General features: G+C 43.0%; 1 protein-coding gene across 2 annotated transcripts in view; it reads left to right on the forward strand.

Moving 5' to 3' along the window:
* KLHL6 (kelch like family member 6) overlaps window positions 1–15,148 on the forward strand; it is a 67,138-nt gene that overhangs the window by 28,342 nt on the left and 23,648 nt on the right. The gene's annotated exons all lie outside the window — the stretch shown is intronic.

The following is a 15,148-nucleotide window of genomic DNA, read 5'->3' on the forward strand; positions in this document are numbered from 1 at the left end:
AGGGTCAAGTATCACATCATTCCCAGGGACCAGGGACAAGTATCACATCATTCCCAGGGACCAGGGTCAAGTATCAGATCATTCCCAGGGATCAGGGACAAGTATCAGATCTTGCCCCTGGTTGCGGATTTGGGGGGTGGCATCTTGTTGGGTCAGCCGTGGGTCAGCAGTGGAGGGGAACAGAAAGCTAAAGTCTGAGAATGGGGTGAATGAGGGATCCAGGTTCAAAGACCATGGACAATGGTGTTAGCTTTGTTGAGGCTGGAGTTCGGGCAGGATTGATGAGGTCCAGAAAGGAAGGGAGAATGGAAAGAGGGAGGAAAAATCAACCATGAACCAGCTCTGTTGAATTCTGAGTAAAGGGTGCTGCGGTTTAAGCCAATTGTATTGGTTTAGTTTCCCCAGGGCATCTTGAAGATACAGAGCAAGTTACTTCCACCGGGCTGGTTAAGCCTTGCCTGGTGATGTCTCCAAGTCAGTTACCCACCCCCAAACCCGCCCCTTCACCCTTTCTCTGTCCTCACCTGCTTACACTCTCAGCCCCATTGACGGGCAGGGAAACAGTCACTCGTTATGTGGAGGGAGGGACTCAGCAACTTCATGCTCAGAATCCCATCCACAACTCCAACACTCTAACTTCAGAAAAACCCTTCCCATGGCGTGGAGGGGCCTCTGTGTAGTTCAGGTTTTATGCCTTTTCTGAATAGTCTCTTAAAAGACAAATACTCCCTCCTTCGTTCCCTCCTAAAATGGCCAGTAACCTTTAGCAGGATCACCCCATTCGCATGGTTCAGTCAAACCACAGCTGCCATTGTTATCTTCAGGCTAATCTCATTTACTGGGGCACAGAGAGGCTTGCTGACTTACTTAAGGTTGCACAGTTAATCCTGACAATAGTAATAGTAATAGCACGTATTGCTTCAAGTATACTGTCTGACACCAAAGTAGATGATCAGTGAACACTTGTTTTATTGAGCACTTACTATGTGCCATGAGTGAGACAGTTGGGACTAGAAACCAGGTCTCCTCTTTTTCCCGCTCGCTAAAATAGGTCCTATCTGATAGGTTAAGAGAATATATTTTGTTTTTCAAAATGCAGTTTTTTAATATTTTTAAATTGCAGTAGAATTACAAACTTATTACGGAAAAAATTAGAAACCCATACAAGCAAAAAGAACATAACAATTGCCTACCCCCCCCCCCACTCAGAGACAATATGGTGTATCTGCTCTTTGGTGTATATACGCCTATGTCATTTTCTAAGCGTTGGCACGTACAGAGGCAGATTGCAGGGTGGTTAATAGCACAGATTTGGAGACAGACGGCTGGGATTTAAATTCCGGCTCCCCCACTCTCTGGCTGTGTGACTTGGAGCAAGTTTCACAATTTCCCTGTGCTCCAGTTTCATTTTCAGTAAAACAGGGGTGATAACAGAGCCTACTTCCTAGAGCTGTGGTATTTGTTAAGGGCCTGGTACACAGTAAGTGCTGTATATATGTTTGTCATATCATTACATGTTACATAAGAATGGCTCCTAATTGGACACACTGTTTTTAATTTGTTTATTTTTCCTGTGTTATATTGTAATCATATTTTCACGTGAATAGTCGCATTTCTATAGCAACACTATAGTTGTTATTGTTATTGTTGGGTGCCCTCAAGTCCGTTCTGACTCATAGCGACCCTCTGCACAGCAGAACGAGACACTGCCCCGTCCTGCTCCATGCTCGCAATCATTGTTATTATGCCTGAGCCCATTGTTGCAGCCACTGTGTCAATCCATCTCGTTGAGGGTCTTCCTCTTTTTTGCGGACCCTGTACTTTACCAAGCAGGATGTCCTTCTCCAGGGACTGATCCCTCCTGACGACATGTCCAAACACTATAGTAGCTGAATGGCATTTAACGGTACAGTAATTTAGTGCATCAGTACCCGTAGCTGAAAGTTCAGGTTGTTCTCATCTACTTGGCTGTTCAAAACCAATGTTCTCATAAACATTCTTTCACTTTTATTTAATATGGGTGAGATGAACATCCTAATAGAAATAAATGAACGAAGGACATGAACAGGTAATCTATAAAAGATGACGATCAAATGGTCAACAAATATATTTTTAAATGCCAAACCTCATAGTAATCCAAAAGGCAAATTAAGTCAACAGTAAAATAACGTTTTGTGTATCATGTCGGCCAAGAGTATATATAGTATAATATTCAATGTTGGCAAGAGTGGAGTAACATAGGCATTTTCATTCATTGCAGGTGGAAGTATAAATGGAAACCTCTTTCTGGAAGTTACTTTGCAAATACATATTAAAAACGTTTTAAATGTGCATGCTAAAGAAATAATAAGGGTGTTTGAAGTATTTCATAAAAATAACTTAAAAAGTCAACTATAGCTAAAAGTCTTATAAAAAAAAAAAGTAGCAATCTTCTGCTCCTCTTCCTTGCTCCAGCCCAATCTTTAGGAGCAATTACTGTCATTTTGATTAGCTGTTTCTTCTAAATGATTTGTGTACATTGCTATCTCTCGATGCATCAATTTTAGATCAGTTCTTTTCCCTGCTGCGCTCCTGCTCTGGTCAGAAATGGTTGCCCTCCAGGCCTGAAGCGCGCTGTTATGCTGGGACTCCCTTCCCTTTGCCGTCAGCCTGTGAGTTCTTCTTATCTCTTTTCTATGTTGGATCTTCTGTTCTTGAATCTCATGTCTTCTTTCTTGTATAAATCTTTATTTTAAAGGGTCATGACCTACAATAGCTTACCATGAAAAGTACATGTTGTTGTCATGTGCCGTTGAGTCAATTCTGACTCATAGCGACCGTACAGGACAGGTAGAACTGCCCCATAGGGTTTCCTAGGCTGTAATCTTTACAGGAGCAGACTGCCGGGTCTTCTCTCCCATGGAGCGGCTGGTGGGTTCGCACCGCTGACCTTCAGGCTAGCAGCCAAGTGCTTTAACCAATGCACCACCGGGGCTCCTTATGGTATGCGAAGTTTTCTTCTGCTTTCTCTCTTCCCTTCAAGTTCCGTTTCCCTGCTTGCTTGTGTAGGTCTCCAACTTCTACCTTAGACAGTGTATCGGTTTCCTACTGCTGCTGTAACAAATGACCACAAACTGGGTGGCTTGAAACAACAGAAATGTATTCTTTCACAGTTCCAGAAGCCAGAAATCAAGGTGTTGATAGGGCTGTACTCCCTCAGGAAGTTCTAGGGGAGAATCCATGCTTTGCCGCTTCCAACTTCTGGGATCCGTCAGCATTCCTTGACTTGTGGTCACATCACTGCAGTCTCTGCATCCGTGGTCACATGGCCTCCTCCTCATCTGTGCGGGCTCCCCTCCATGTGTTTGTGCCCCATAAGGATACATGTGATTGCATTTAGGGACCGCCCAGGTAATCCAGGATAAACCACTCCTTAAGATCCTTAACATAATCACATCTTTTGCCATATAGGGTCATATTCACAGGTTCTGGAAATTAGGACATGGATGTATCTTGTTAGGGGCCACCATTCAACCTGTTACAGAAGGTTTCCTCAAGTACCTTCTTGGTTATTTGATCCTTGACTGTCTAGTCATATTTAAGATTGAGACCTTAATAGACTCGTTTGAAGCTTGACATACAGGGAATGGGGTGAGAGGCTTGTAGACAGGAGGGTTTTACAGGGACTATTGGGTTTTCTATTGGCAATTCCCAAATGTCAGTATCTGTTGGACTTTTTCTAGTTTTTTTTTTTTCTTCAGTTCATCCCGATAAGGATCCTTTAGTCTCTTGTCTAAAGGGGTTATAAGCCACCTGCAAGTGTTCCTGAGTGTGTCTATGTGGGTGTATAGGTGTGGGTACAATTTTTACTTAACTACCCTTATTTGCAGTGCGACATTTCCACCTGTCTTCCTCAGTTTCCGGTGTCTCTGAGTCCAGAATCTGTCTGGCTTGCTTTCTCCAGATAATAAACCTTCTTCTCTGTGGGTGTGGGAATCGGCCGTTATCCGACTACAGAAGGTGGGGTGAGGGTCAGGAGGCTTAACTTCTTAAACCCACTCCCTGTTATCAGCCCCCACCTATCTTTACCTTGCAGTTTCCCTGGAACTTTAATTCCTGCTTTTTAGGGTTTGGGGGACAAGCTTGTTTTCTGTTGGCACTTGGTCTGACCTTCCTTCTCTCAGCAAAGTTACTCACCCAGCCTTAGTGCTCTGTGGTCCGAGGTTACCGATGTTTCCAGCTCCACTGAGAATGGAGTTTGGGCTTCTGTTTCTTGTTCTTCTTTTAGTTCGGTGGTGATTTTTCAAGAGCACTAGAAAAATTCTCTAGATATTCAAGACTCATCCTTTGTAATGCGTGCTACAAATATTTTTCTGTTTGTCATTTGACCCAATTTTCATTATAGCCTTTTTTTTTTTTAAGTTTTTTTAAATTGTATTTTAGATGGGAGTATACAGAGCAAATTAGTTTCTCATTAAAGAGTTAATACACACATTGTTTTGTGACATTGGTTGCCAACCCACAGCATGTCAACACTCTCTCCTTCTCCACCTTGGGTTCCCCGTTACCAGCTTTCCTGTCCCCTCCTGCCTTCTCATCCTTGCCCCTGGGCTGGTGTGCCCCTTTAGTCTCATTTTGTTTTATGGGCTTGTCTAATCTTTGGCTAAAGGGTAAACCTCAGGAGTGACTTCAGTACTGAGTTTAAAGGGAGTCCGGGGGCCATACTCCCAGGGTTTCTCCAGTCTCTGACAGACCAGTAAAGTCTGGGCTTTGTGTGTGTGTGTGAGTTAGAATTTTGTTCTACAGTTTTCACTAGCTCTGTGCAGGACCTGATAACCTTTTTAAAATATGTACAAAAAATTAAAACTCATATTTAGTCAGACGTGTCAATCATTTCCTTGATAGTTTTTGTCTCTGGTGTTCATTTTTAGAAAGGTCTTCCCTATTGTTTGATCACATGCTCATTCACCTATGATTTCATTCAGTCTTGTTACGTTTCTAACGTTGATACATAAATCTTTGATAATCTGAAGTTTATTAGGGCTTAAAGTTTCTTCTTCTTTTTTCATTTTCTCCCAAGTGAAAAGCCTCAATAGAGAGGTTGGTTTGAATTAGAGAGCTGGGCAAGGAGGCCAGAGACAGAGTAAGTGGTGTGCTGGGCCCCCCAGGGGGACAGAAGCTTCCAGAAACACTCTCTACTCACTTTCTAACTTTGCTTAACAAAACCAAAACCCAAACCCATTGCCATGGAGTCAATTCCAACTCATAGCGACCCTATAGGACAGAGTAGAACTGCCCCACAGGGTTTCCAAGGAGCAGCTGGTGAATTTGAACTGCCGACATTTTGGTTAGCAGCCAAGTTCTTAACCACTGAGACACCCGGGCTCCTAACTTTGCTTAGGGCAAGCTTTATTTATTATTGGTTCCTCTATGAGTCAGAATTAACTTGATGGCAATGGGTCTGGTTTTTTTGGTTTCTACTCTGAGAATCCCTAACCCCTAAATTTTCAAAATCTCTTTCACTTACCAGGCAAAAAATAGCGAGTTTCTGTTGGAGACTATTTTAACACTTTTCGTATGAGTGTTAATTCTTACAAAAGTATGAGAAGAGTCTTGTGGGCTCCTGGGTGTCTATTTAACCCACTTTCTGATTCCTATTGCCCCTGGACTACCTGCTTAGAAGTCTTACACATAGAAAACTGGGACTATTTTTATGCTTGAAACTACCATAAAGGACAAATTGCGATCACTTTGTGGGTTTTTAAAAATTATCTACTCCTTGAAAGGGTAATATGTGCCCCTGTTCCAAACTCAGAAATACAGGGAGGAAGGCAATGAAACATTTTGCCATCTTTACTGTTAGGAGTGTCTTGCTAGTCTTCATATTCTATGCATATGCCGGTATATGTATATGTATATAAATCCTACTCATTGCCCCATTTTTTAAACACAAATATTGGCATACTATACACACTATTTTGCATCTTTTTTTTTTGCTTCACAATATATTTTGGAGATTGTTATAGGTCAATACATGTAGACCTGCAAGATTGTTTTCAGTGGTTGGAGTCTCTTTAGATATGAAACATGTCTAGTTACCTACAATTGTCTCTTATAAAGCAGAATAATAGAGTGGAAAGAACCTGGGCTTAGGAGCCAGGCTGACCTGGGTTTAAATCCTAGTTCAGTCACTTATTTGCTGCGTGGCTGTGGACAAGCTACTTAAATGGAGCTTCAGCTTTCTCATTTGAAAAATTAGGATAATGATAATATCTACCTTGCAACGAGAGTTATTATGAGGATTAAATGAGATGATGTTTGTAAGGTTCTGGCATGTAACAGATGCTTAATAGGAGTTTCTTCCCATCATCGGTCTGTTCTGTTAATTTTTACTTTACTTTGAATGGCTTTTGCTTGGGATAAACTGGGCTGACATTGAACTGTGAGAACATTTCGCTAAATTGTCCCTGAATCTTTGTTTTCTTCTGGATTAGGACTATAGAAGATCATGCTTAAATGATTTTATCAGGGTCATATTGTACTGATTATTGCAATAAACTGGACAGATGCAGTACTTTAATTGGTCAGAGTTATAGGTGGAGAAAATTGTGCCAGAGTTGGGGTTTTCTGTTATTTGAAAACACCCATGGAAGCTGATACCACGTTTGTGGGGCTGAAACCAAAAGGAGTCAGATTATCCGATGTCCCCCACCCCACCCAGCAACAAGAGTTTCTTAATTGTCACACTATTGATGTGACTCAGCTGCTCTCTTAGCCTCTGCTTCTTTTTTTAGGTGTTCTCTTCGTCTCTTCCTGTCACCCACTGATTACTTCTATTCCAGAATTTCCCAGTCCAGAAAGAGAGAATTCAATTGGCGAAGCCAGTCATCACTGTCCCTATTTGAGTGGAGCTTCTCATGTCTGGCAACTTCACGGGTTCCTGGCCAGCTTACACACTGGTTGCCCTTGGTCAAGGGTCCCTTGGTCCGATCAGCTATGGCATGGAGTGGGACACTTTCCTCGAGGAGGAAACTTTGGGTGTGGCAAGTACTGTAATTGAGCTGCCCAGTAGAGGAACTTTGCAGTGACCTGGACATAATTTATTGGCCAGTTATGGTAAGAAACATACTTTCTCCACATAGCTTTTAGAAAGGTAAAGGTAAGAGAAGCCTCTACAAGGAAAGGCCCAAAAGACCTGTTCACAAGTGAGGGAGGCAGGGTCCTTTGAGATGGATGTCACCTAGCTTGGCCTCCAGAGAAACAAGGACCCTCCCTTGTCCTAACTGGACCTTCAACCACTGGAGTTCTAAATAACCAAGGCAGCTAGAAACTATAGATCTAGGACATTGGCTATAAGAACTGGTAAGATTTTCAAACTTGGCCATTTGTTTGTTTGGAGAACTTTGCTAAATTTGTTACTTTCATTTTTATTTAAAAAAAACTCATGGAATGTATTGTCCTTGGACACCCTTTCAGCTCAGTAATGGCGTCACTCCTGAGGTTCACCCTTTAGCCAAAGATTAGACAGGTCCATAAAACAAAATGAGACTAAAGGGGCACCTCAGCCCAGGGGCAAAGACTAGAAGGCAGGAAGGGACAGGAAAGGTGGTAATAGGGAATCCAAGGTCAAGAAGGGAGAGTGTTGATATGTGTACTAATTGTTTAATAAGAAGCTAGTTTATTCTATAAACCGTCATCTAAAGTACAAAAAAAAACCCTCATGGAAGACTAAGGGTTGGTGAGTTTATTTGCAGGCCAGCAAGAAGATGTGATGCCAGGGAGAGCATACTTGCCCTGCATTTAATCTTTGGAGGGAAGGATCTCCAAGATACAGAGCAGCAGTGGCAGCTTAGAAGAAAAAAGAACAGGCTGAGTCCCTGGGCCCTACATGAGGAAAGAAAGGGAGACACTGGAGTGGGAGCCTGGTCATCTGGCCTGGGCCTGAGAAGAACCCACCTGGTACTTCCTCAACACCTTCTGGGGCAGTGACATAACTTCTGTTGTGATGGCAGTTTGAGGAGACTTTGGTGAAGGTCCTGATATTGCTTACTTTTATATTACTTTATTTGCTAATGATCTGTATGGATGAGGGAAGACCTACATGGATGAGGTAGCCTTGAGGTAGGTCAGTGACTGACTTGATAGCTTGGGTTGGCTTCTTGGCTTGTATAATACCTGGTACATAGTAGACACTCAATAAATATTTGTTGAGTAGACGAATGTGTGAATAAATGAATGAGTGTGTTGCTCTTGTTAATTAGTAGATGAATATAGGGACCACCTCAGAAATTACTCAAGGCCCCAACCAAAAGTCACCATTGAAAACATTATGGAGCACAGTTCTAGTCTGACACACATGGCGTTGCCATGAGTCAGAAGTCACTCGATGACAATGGGTAACGGTGGATACAACCATGTAACCACCACCAAGATCAAGATCTAGAATATTCCTAGCATCTCAGAACACTTCTTTGTGCCCTTCCCAGACAGGCCCTCCCCAAGGGTAACCACTACTCCAGTATCTATAATCATGGATTATTTTTGCCTGTTTTGAGCTTCATATTGTTCTTTTCGAGTTCTCATTAGTATAGAGGATCTAAATCTTAGGCTAAAAACTCAGGTGCAACAAAACAAAACAAAACAAAACATGGTGTAACCTATTATTTTTCTATCATCGAATTTAATGTCTGTTCTGAGCTCCCCATTCTACCAGTGGCGGAAGTTGTAGTCAATGAAAACTCACTTCAGGAAGGTGTCATTGTCCCAGGATTAGGGGTGCTTACATAGTTCCAGCGGGTGTTTACGCAGTGCCAGGGCATCACAGCAAAGGACTTTTGGCCCAGGGTCATCATGGCCATTAGCATCATTGGTCCATGCCCCATCTGCTGGAGAATCTGGATTCCCATCGGTCTCTTTCTGGTCATTGCCCCCTTCCCACTGGCATCACCTGAAGGTCCACGATCTCACCTGGTTCTGGTCCTCAGTCCTGGTGAGTCACTTTTCATTCTCTTTATCCTGTTTGCAAGGCCTCTTCAGGGCTGCCAGTCCTCTCGGTGCCCCCTCTTTGCTCCCCTGTGCCACTCTGTGACTACAGGGAACTTGGAGCGACTGCCTCAGGTGCCTTTGTCTGGAAACTACACCCTCCAGTTCCTCTTCTGCTGTTGTTATAAGAATTACTATAAAATTTCAATTTGGTAATCAAAGCATGCATTCTTTTGTTCTCAGGTCCGCCACCTGTAATGGGTTTTTCCATACCCCATTACTCCAGAATTTTGGCCTGGGTTGGGAGATAGGATGCAGGTCATCTCCGGTACCCACTTCTTCATCATCTCAGAAGACCCTGCTTCTTACTCTATTGATAGACTCTCTCTTCCTGGGAATCTTGATCTCCTCCAGAGTGGGAAAAGCTGACCCTTACATTATCATCCATTCTCCTACATCTACTGTTTTGGCATAAACTTTATACCTAGAATCCTTTAGGGTTCTGGCTTTTGAAGCTCAAATGTTCAGATTATTACCAGTAATTGGTATTTCTCTCAAAACTATTTTTCTAGTATGGCTTCTGTGCACTGACCTTTTCCTTTCCCTTATGACTTCACTTCTGAGGTTGGTCCACTTCTATAGTTGTCTCAGTCCCCCAGAACCTGCCTTGCCTTAGTGAGTGGGTCTTTTGTAGGTTTTAGCTCCCTCCTTTCCTGCTCAACCCATACGGCTTCCAGGAGCCAGCAGACCTCTCAGTCAAGTCTAGACCAAGGATGGAAATTCTAGAGGGAGCAGAGGATATCCTGGGTGAGTGGGAGGCATATTCCCATGGAGTTGGAGCTGGGTACGTCACCTAGGAAGGAGGGAGAGAGGTAAGAATGGAAAATTAAGATCAGACCCCTCATTAACATCAATACAAAAGAACAGCTTTACTTTTAGTATCTATTGTCTGGAACCCTGGTGGCACAGTGGCTAAGCATTCGGCTGCTAACCAAAAGGTCGGCAGTCCAAATCCACCACGGAAACCCTATGTCCTGTAGGGTCGCTATGAGTCGGAATCGACTCGACGGCAACGGGTATCTGTTGTCTGGAAAGAGAAATGGTGACCAAAAAACCCTAAGGTGAATTCTGAAACACTCTCAAACAACTTACTCTCTCTTTATGCATTGATTTGTTGGCACTAAAGAGAAATATTCCACTGTCTTCATAAACCCTTTGCAATAACAACAAGACCACCTAGACTTTGCTGATTCAGACCAAATGAGAACTTCAGGTATTCTGGAGTGAATTTGAAGGAACCTTTAGGGAGATGTGGAATTACATTGGTGGAACCTCTTAGGGCCCCAGGTTTTGGAGATCATGGAAGGAAAGCAGAGGAGGGACAGTGGAGATGGGGGAGCAGGGGGAGTGTTCGCCTTGAGGCATAAACTTCTCATGGGAACTGCAGTCATGTCTCCAGTGGTTTCTTTGATTGTATTTTTAGTCTCCCTGTTCAAGAGTCAGGTGCCTGGCTGTCACCTTCTGCTCACATGTCCCCCCAGACAGGAAGTTGGCTGGCTTTTGCCATTATCTGTCATCACTCAGCTTTAATAAACAAGTTCATGTGCCACTGGGGCAGGTTGAGACAGAAAAGTTACCTTAAAGTCTTAAATAATCTTGGATATGAAAATGCAAAAAAAAAAAAAAAAAATTAAAAAGATAATTTCTTGTTCCTATGATTGTTCTGCACATCAGCAGATTCCCAGTCATTTCTTTTCCTTTCCTTTACCTTTATCATGTGATGACGTCCTACACCCTTCACACTAAAAAATGTTTATTGAAGTGTATTTTAGGGGAAACGTAGGCAATCTTGAGACTCTCTCACCCAGCCTTGTCCTCATAAAGCCTTGTTAGACTCTACTGGTGTTTTGTTAGTTCAACAATGTAACAAGTTACAAAGGCAATGTGTTGTTGAGTGAGAAATTAGTTAGCAGTGATCTTGAGTATCTTCTCTACCACCTACTAGCTGTGCAACCTTGGGCAACATACTCAGTTTCCTCCTTTTTGAAATGGTAATACAAATACTCGCCTCTTGTATTTGTTAAATGAAGTAGGTAGGAAAGGGTCTAGCACAGATCTTCGTACTTGCTAGGTGTCCAATAAATATTTCCTCCTTCTGTCTCTCCTTTTCTTTCCTTTATTTTGCCAGACTTTGTGCTAGATGCTGCTGGAAATAAAAACACAATTATGTCCTAGAACCTGTGCTTGAGATGCTTATCTCAAGCAACTGTAGCACAAGGCAGAAATGTAATTGGTACTCCACACAAAGGGCAACTGAGTTGCCAAGTGGAGCACAGAGCAGAGAGAAACTGATACCATATTGGAGAATTGGAGAAGTCATCAGGGTAGAAACGGCTTTTGAGAAAGAACCTCATGGATAGGTAGGATTTATCCACTTCTTTTCCTTTCCTTTACCTTCCCTTCCATTTCCCCCCTTTCTTCTTAAGCAATTATTGACTTAGAATTAAACATGTTCTGAGTCAGGGAAGGCTTCAAGCACAGTCTGCTCAGGAATCTGACTCTGTTTCTCTCTGGTTATCTCAACTTGGCTCTTCCTCTTGTTTGGCACTGTCCTCAGGTGGATGGATTCCTGGGTATCAACTCACAGTGTCCTCTGCAAACTCTATTCTCACAAAAATGCCACACTGACAAACAAACATTTGCATTTAATTGTAGGGGTTCATAGACTCTCTGGAGCCCACCCACTGATTCAAGACTTAATAATTGTGAATAAAGATAACACTCCTGTGTAGACAAAGTTGACGACAGTGGTAGTCATGTCTTCCTCTTTCCTGAGATAAACTAAAAGGGGACTTCTCAATTAAAAATGAGATGAGCTATCCTGGGTCCTTCCTTAAAAAGTGGGCTCTGGAGTCAAATTTGCATGACTGAGGAGAGCAGGATATTAAGAGATAGTATGAGGGAGAAAGGCTGTCCCAGCTGAGGAAATGACATGAGCATTGAAAGGCTCGATAGGGAAGCTGAGGGAGAGTTTGGAGAAGGTGCGGAGACAGGTTTGATTGTGGCTAGGTTTCCATCAGGGAGGACCCCGTGGTGAGTTAGAACCAGACTGTAGACAGTCTTGAGTAGAACAAAAAAATAAAATAAAATAAAAGCAACCATTGCCATCGAGTCGATTCTGACTCATAGCAACCTTATAGGACCGAATAGAACCATCCCACAGGGTTTCCAAGAAGCAGCTGGTGAATTTGAACTGCTGACCTTTTTGTTAGCAGCCAAACACTTAACCACTAAGGAGTTGGTCGTATATCAGATGTGGACAGCGGAATCACTGAGCTTTGTTACATAATCCGTTTATCATGGTAGTCATTTTACACTATTTGCGTGTCTTTTATTAATGTCTGCCTCCCCCACTAGTCTATCAGTTCCAATGAGCACAGGTACTGTGTCTCTTTTTATGTTTATCTCTGTGCCCCCAGCACTAGCTGAGGGCCCTCTTCATAGCAGATGCCCAGTACACGTTTGGTCAGTGAATAGGTGGATGATAGGTGGAGGGAGGCATGTTTCTAACAAATGTGAGCTTCAGTGCTTTGATTTACCTCCCTGATTTCCTTCTTTGCTTATCTAAAGTCACAGCGCAGGGAAAAGATTTGGCATCTGTTGGCCAATCCTTCCTGTGTCTGGAAGACCAGATAACCTGAGCTATCCTGCGAAGCGTGCAAATGATGTTCAGCAGTTGCCAAGCCTTTTCCCACGCATTCACTATGTGACCTGGAGCAGCTTGGAAGAGTAGAAAAACATGCTTTTTTTTTTTTTTTTGAATCATATAAGACAAATTTAAATCCCAGCTCTACACCATACTTATTCGATCTGTATGCTGAGCAAATAATCTGAGAAGTTGGACCATACGAAGAAGAATGTGACATGAGGATTGGAGGAAGACTGTTTTAACAACCTGCATTGTGCAGATGACACAGCCTTGCCTGGTGAAAGTGAAGAGGACTTGAAACACTTACTGATGAAGATCAAAGACTACAGCCTTCAGTATGGGTTACACCTCAACATAAAGAAAACAAAAATCCTCACAACTGGACCAATAAGCAACATCATGATAAACGGAGAAAATGTTGAAGTTGTCAAGGATTTTATTTTACTTGGTTCCACAGTCAACACCCATGGAAACAGCAGTCAAGAAATCAAATGACACATTGAATTGGGCAAATCTGCTGCAAAAGACCTCTTTAAAGTGTTAAAAAAGCAAAGACCTCACTTTAAGGACTAAGGTGCACCTGACCCAAGCCATAGTGTTTTCACTCACCTCATATACATGCGACAGCTAGACAATGAATAAGGAAGACTGAAGAAAAGTCGATGCCTTTGAATTAGGGTGTTGGTGAAGAATATTGACTATACCATGGACTGCCAGAAGAATGAACAGGTCTGTCTTGGAAGAAGTACAGCCAGAACGCTCCTTAGAAGCAAGAATGGCGAGACTTCGTCTCACGTGCTTTGGACAGGTTATCAGGAGAGACCAGTCCCTGGAGAAGGACGTCATGCTTGGTAAAGTAGAAGGTCAGCAAAAAAGAGGAAGACTCTCAACAAGATGGATTGGCAGGGTGGCTGCAACAACGGGCTCAAGCATAACAACGATTGCGACGATGGCGCAGGATGGGACAGTGTTTCGTTCTCTTGTACATGGGTCACTATGAGTTGGAACCGACCGGATGGTACCTAACAACAACAATCACTTATTAGCTATGAGCCTTTGAGGAAACTATTTCACCTCTCTGAATCTATCTTCCTCATCAATAAAGCAGGAATGATAACAAATATCTACTCAATAGTATTGTTGTGAGAATTAAATGAGGTAGTTAATAAGACACATAGTAGGTGTTCTTCATTTACATATATATAGTTTACACTTTATTTTCTCATTGTGTACTCTAAAATCAAAAGAAAGGATGGATTTTATATTTTCATTTTTTTCTGATTTTAAAAGGAATTTCATGCTGAATATAGAAAGCCTGGTCTATACATCAAAGTCTAAAATATCAAATTAGTAACTTTCTATAAACCCACAGTTGAGACAACCACTATTAACATTTTGATGAGTTACCTTCTAGTATTTTCCCTATGCATTAAAAACTTTACTCACATTAAATGGGTAATTCCTACGTGTGATACACAATTCAGGAGATACGAAACAGTAAAGAGTGAAAAGTAGTTCTCCCTCTCCACCTGGATGGTGCAACGATGGCGAGGCTATACTTTGGACATGTTACCAGGCGGGACCAGTCCCTGGCGAAGGACATCATGCTTGGTAGAGGGTCAGCAAAAAAGAGGAAGGCGCTCAGCAAGATGGGTTGACACAGTGGCTGCAACAATGGGCTCAAGCACAGCAACCATTGTGAGGATGGCGCAGGACCGGGCAGTGTTTGGTTCTGTTGTACACAGGGAAGCTATGAGTCAGAGACGACTTGACAGCACCTAACAACACAACAGCAACCTTGGCCCCAACCAGTAGTTCCCCTCCCCAGAGGCAAACACTGTTACCAGGTTCTTAAGTGGCTTCCCAGAGATAGTCTAAATATTTTGTGATATCTCTTTACTTTCGTAAGCTCTTCCCCTCACACACGGCATGCGTGTTTTGAGTGTGAGCTTCCTCTCAACCCTGGAGAATGTCTCTGTGGGCAGGCCCACATAGGGCTCTGGTGACAGGGTGCGAGGGCTCGGTGAGGCTTGGTCTCGGTTGCATATTTTTACTCTTTGAACTGAAAATCTGGAAAGAACTGCACAGGTGTTAGAATTCTCAGTCTCAACCGTTTCCACAGCTGCTCATGCAAGGAGCAGATCTGCAGGTGGTTGGGGCCAGCAGACAGGGCGGCCCAAGGCAGAACTCAGGCTTTCTCCAACATTGCATTGAACCTGTTTTCTAAACTGACCATTGGAACGTGTGGTGTGACATAGGAAGTTAACATTTTGTGATGGGACTGATCCAAAGAGTCAGGGAAGTGTGCCCCTAGTATGTTCTGGAGTGAAGGCCAGAGCCCAAGTCAACCTGGTCCACTTGAAGACCAGCCCTGCCCTTCCCCCAACCCCAATCTTAGGCCCCACAGCCCTGCTACCTCCAGCTCTGGTCACCAGAGCTTCTCCTCTGCATGCTGCCTCCTCCCTACTGGGTCTGTCC

The sequence above is a fragment of the Trichechus manatus genome, unplaced genomic scaffold (assembly GCF_000243295.1).
Source record: "Trichechus manatus latirostris isolate Lorelei unplaced genomic scaffold, TriManLat1.0 scaffold00092, whole genome shotgun sequence".
Classification (NCBI taxonomy): Eukaryota; Metazoa; Chordata; class Mammalia; order Sirenia; family Trichechidae; genus Trichechus; species Trichechus manatus.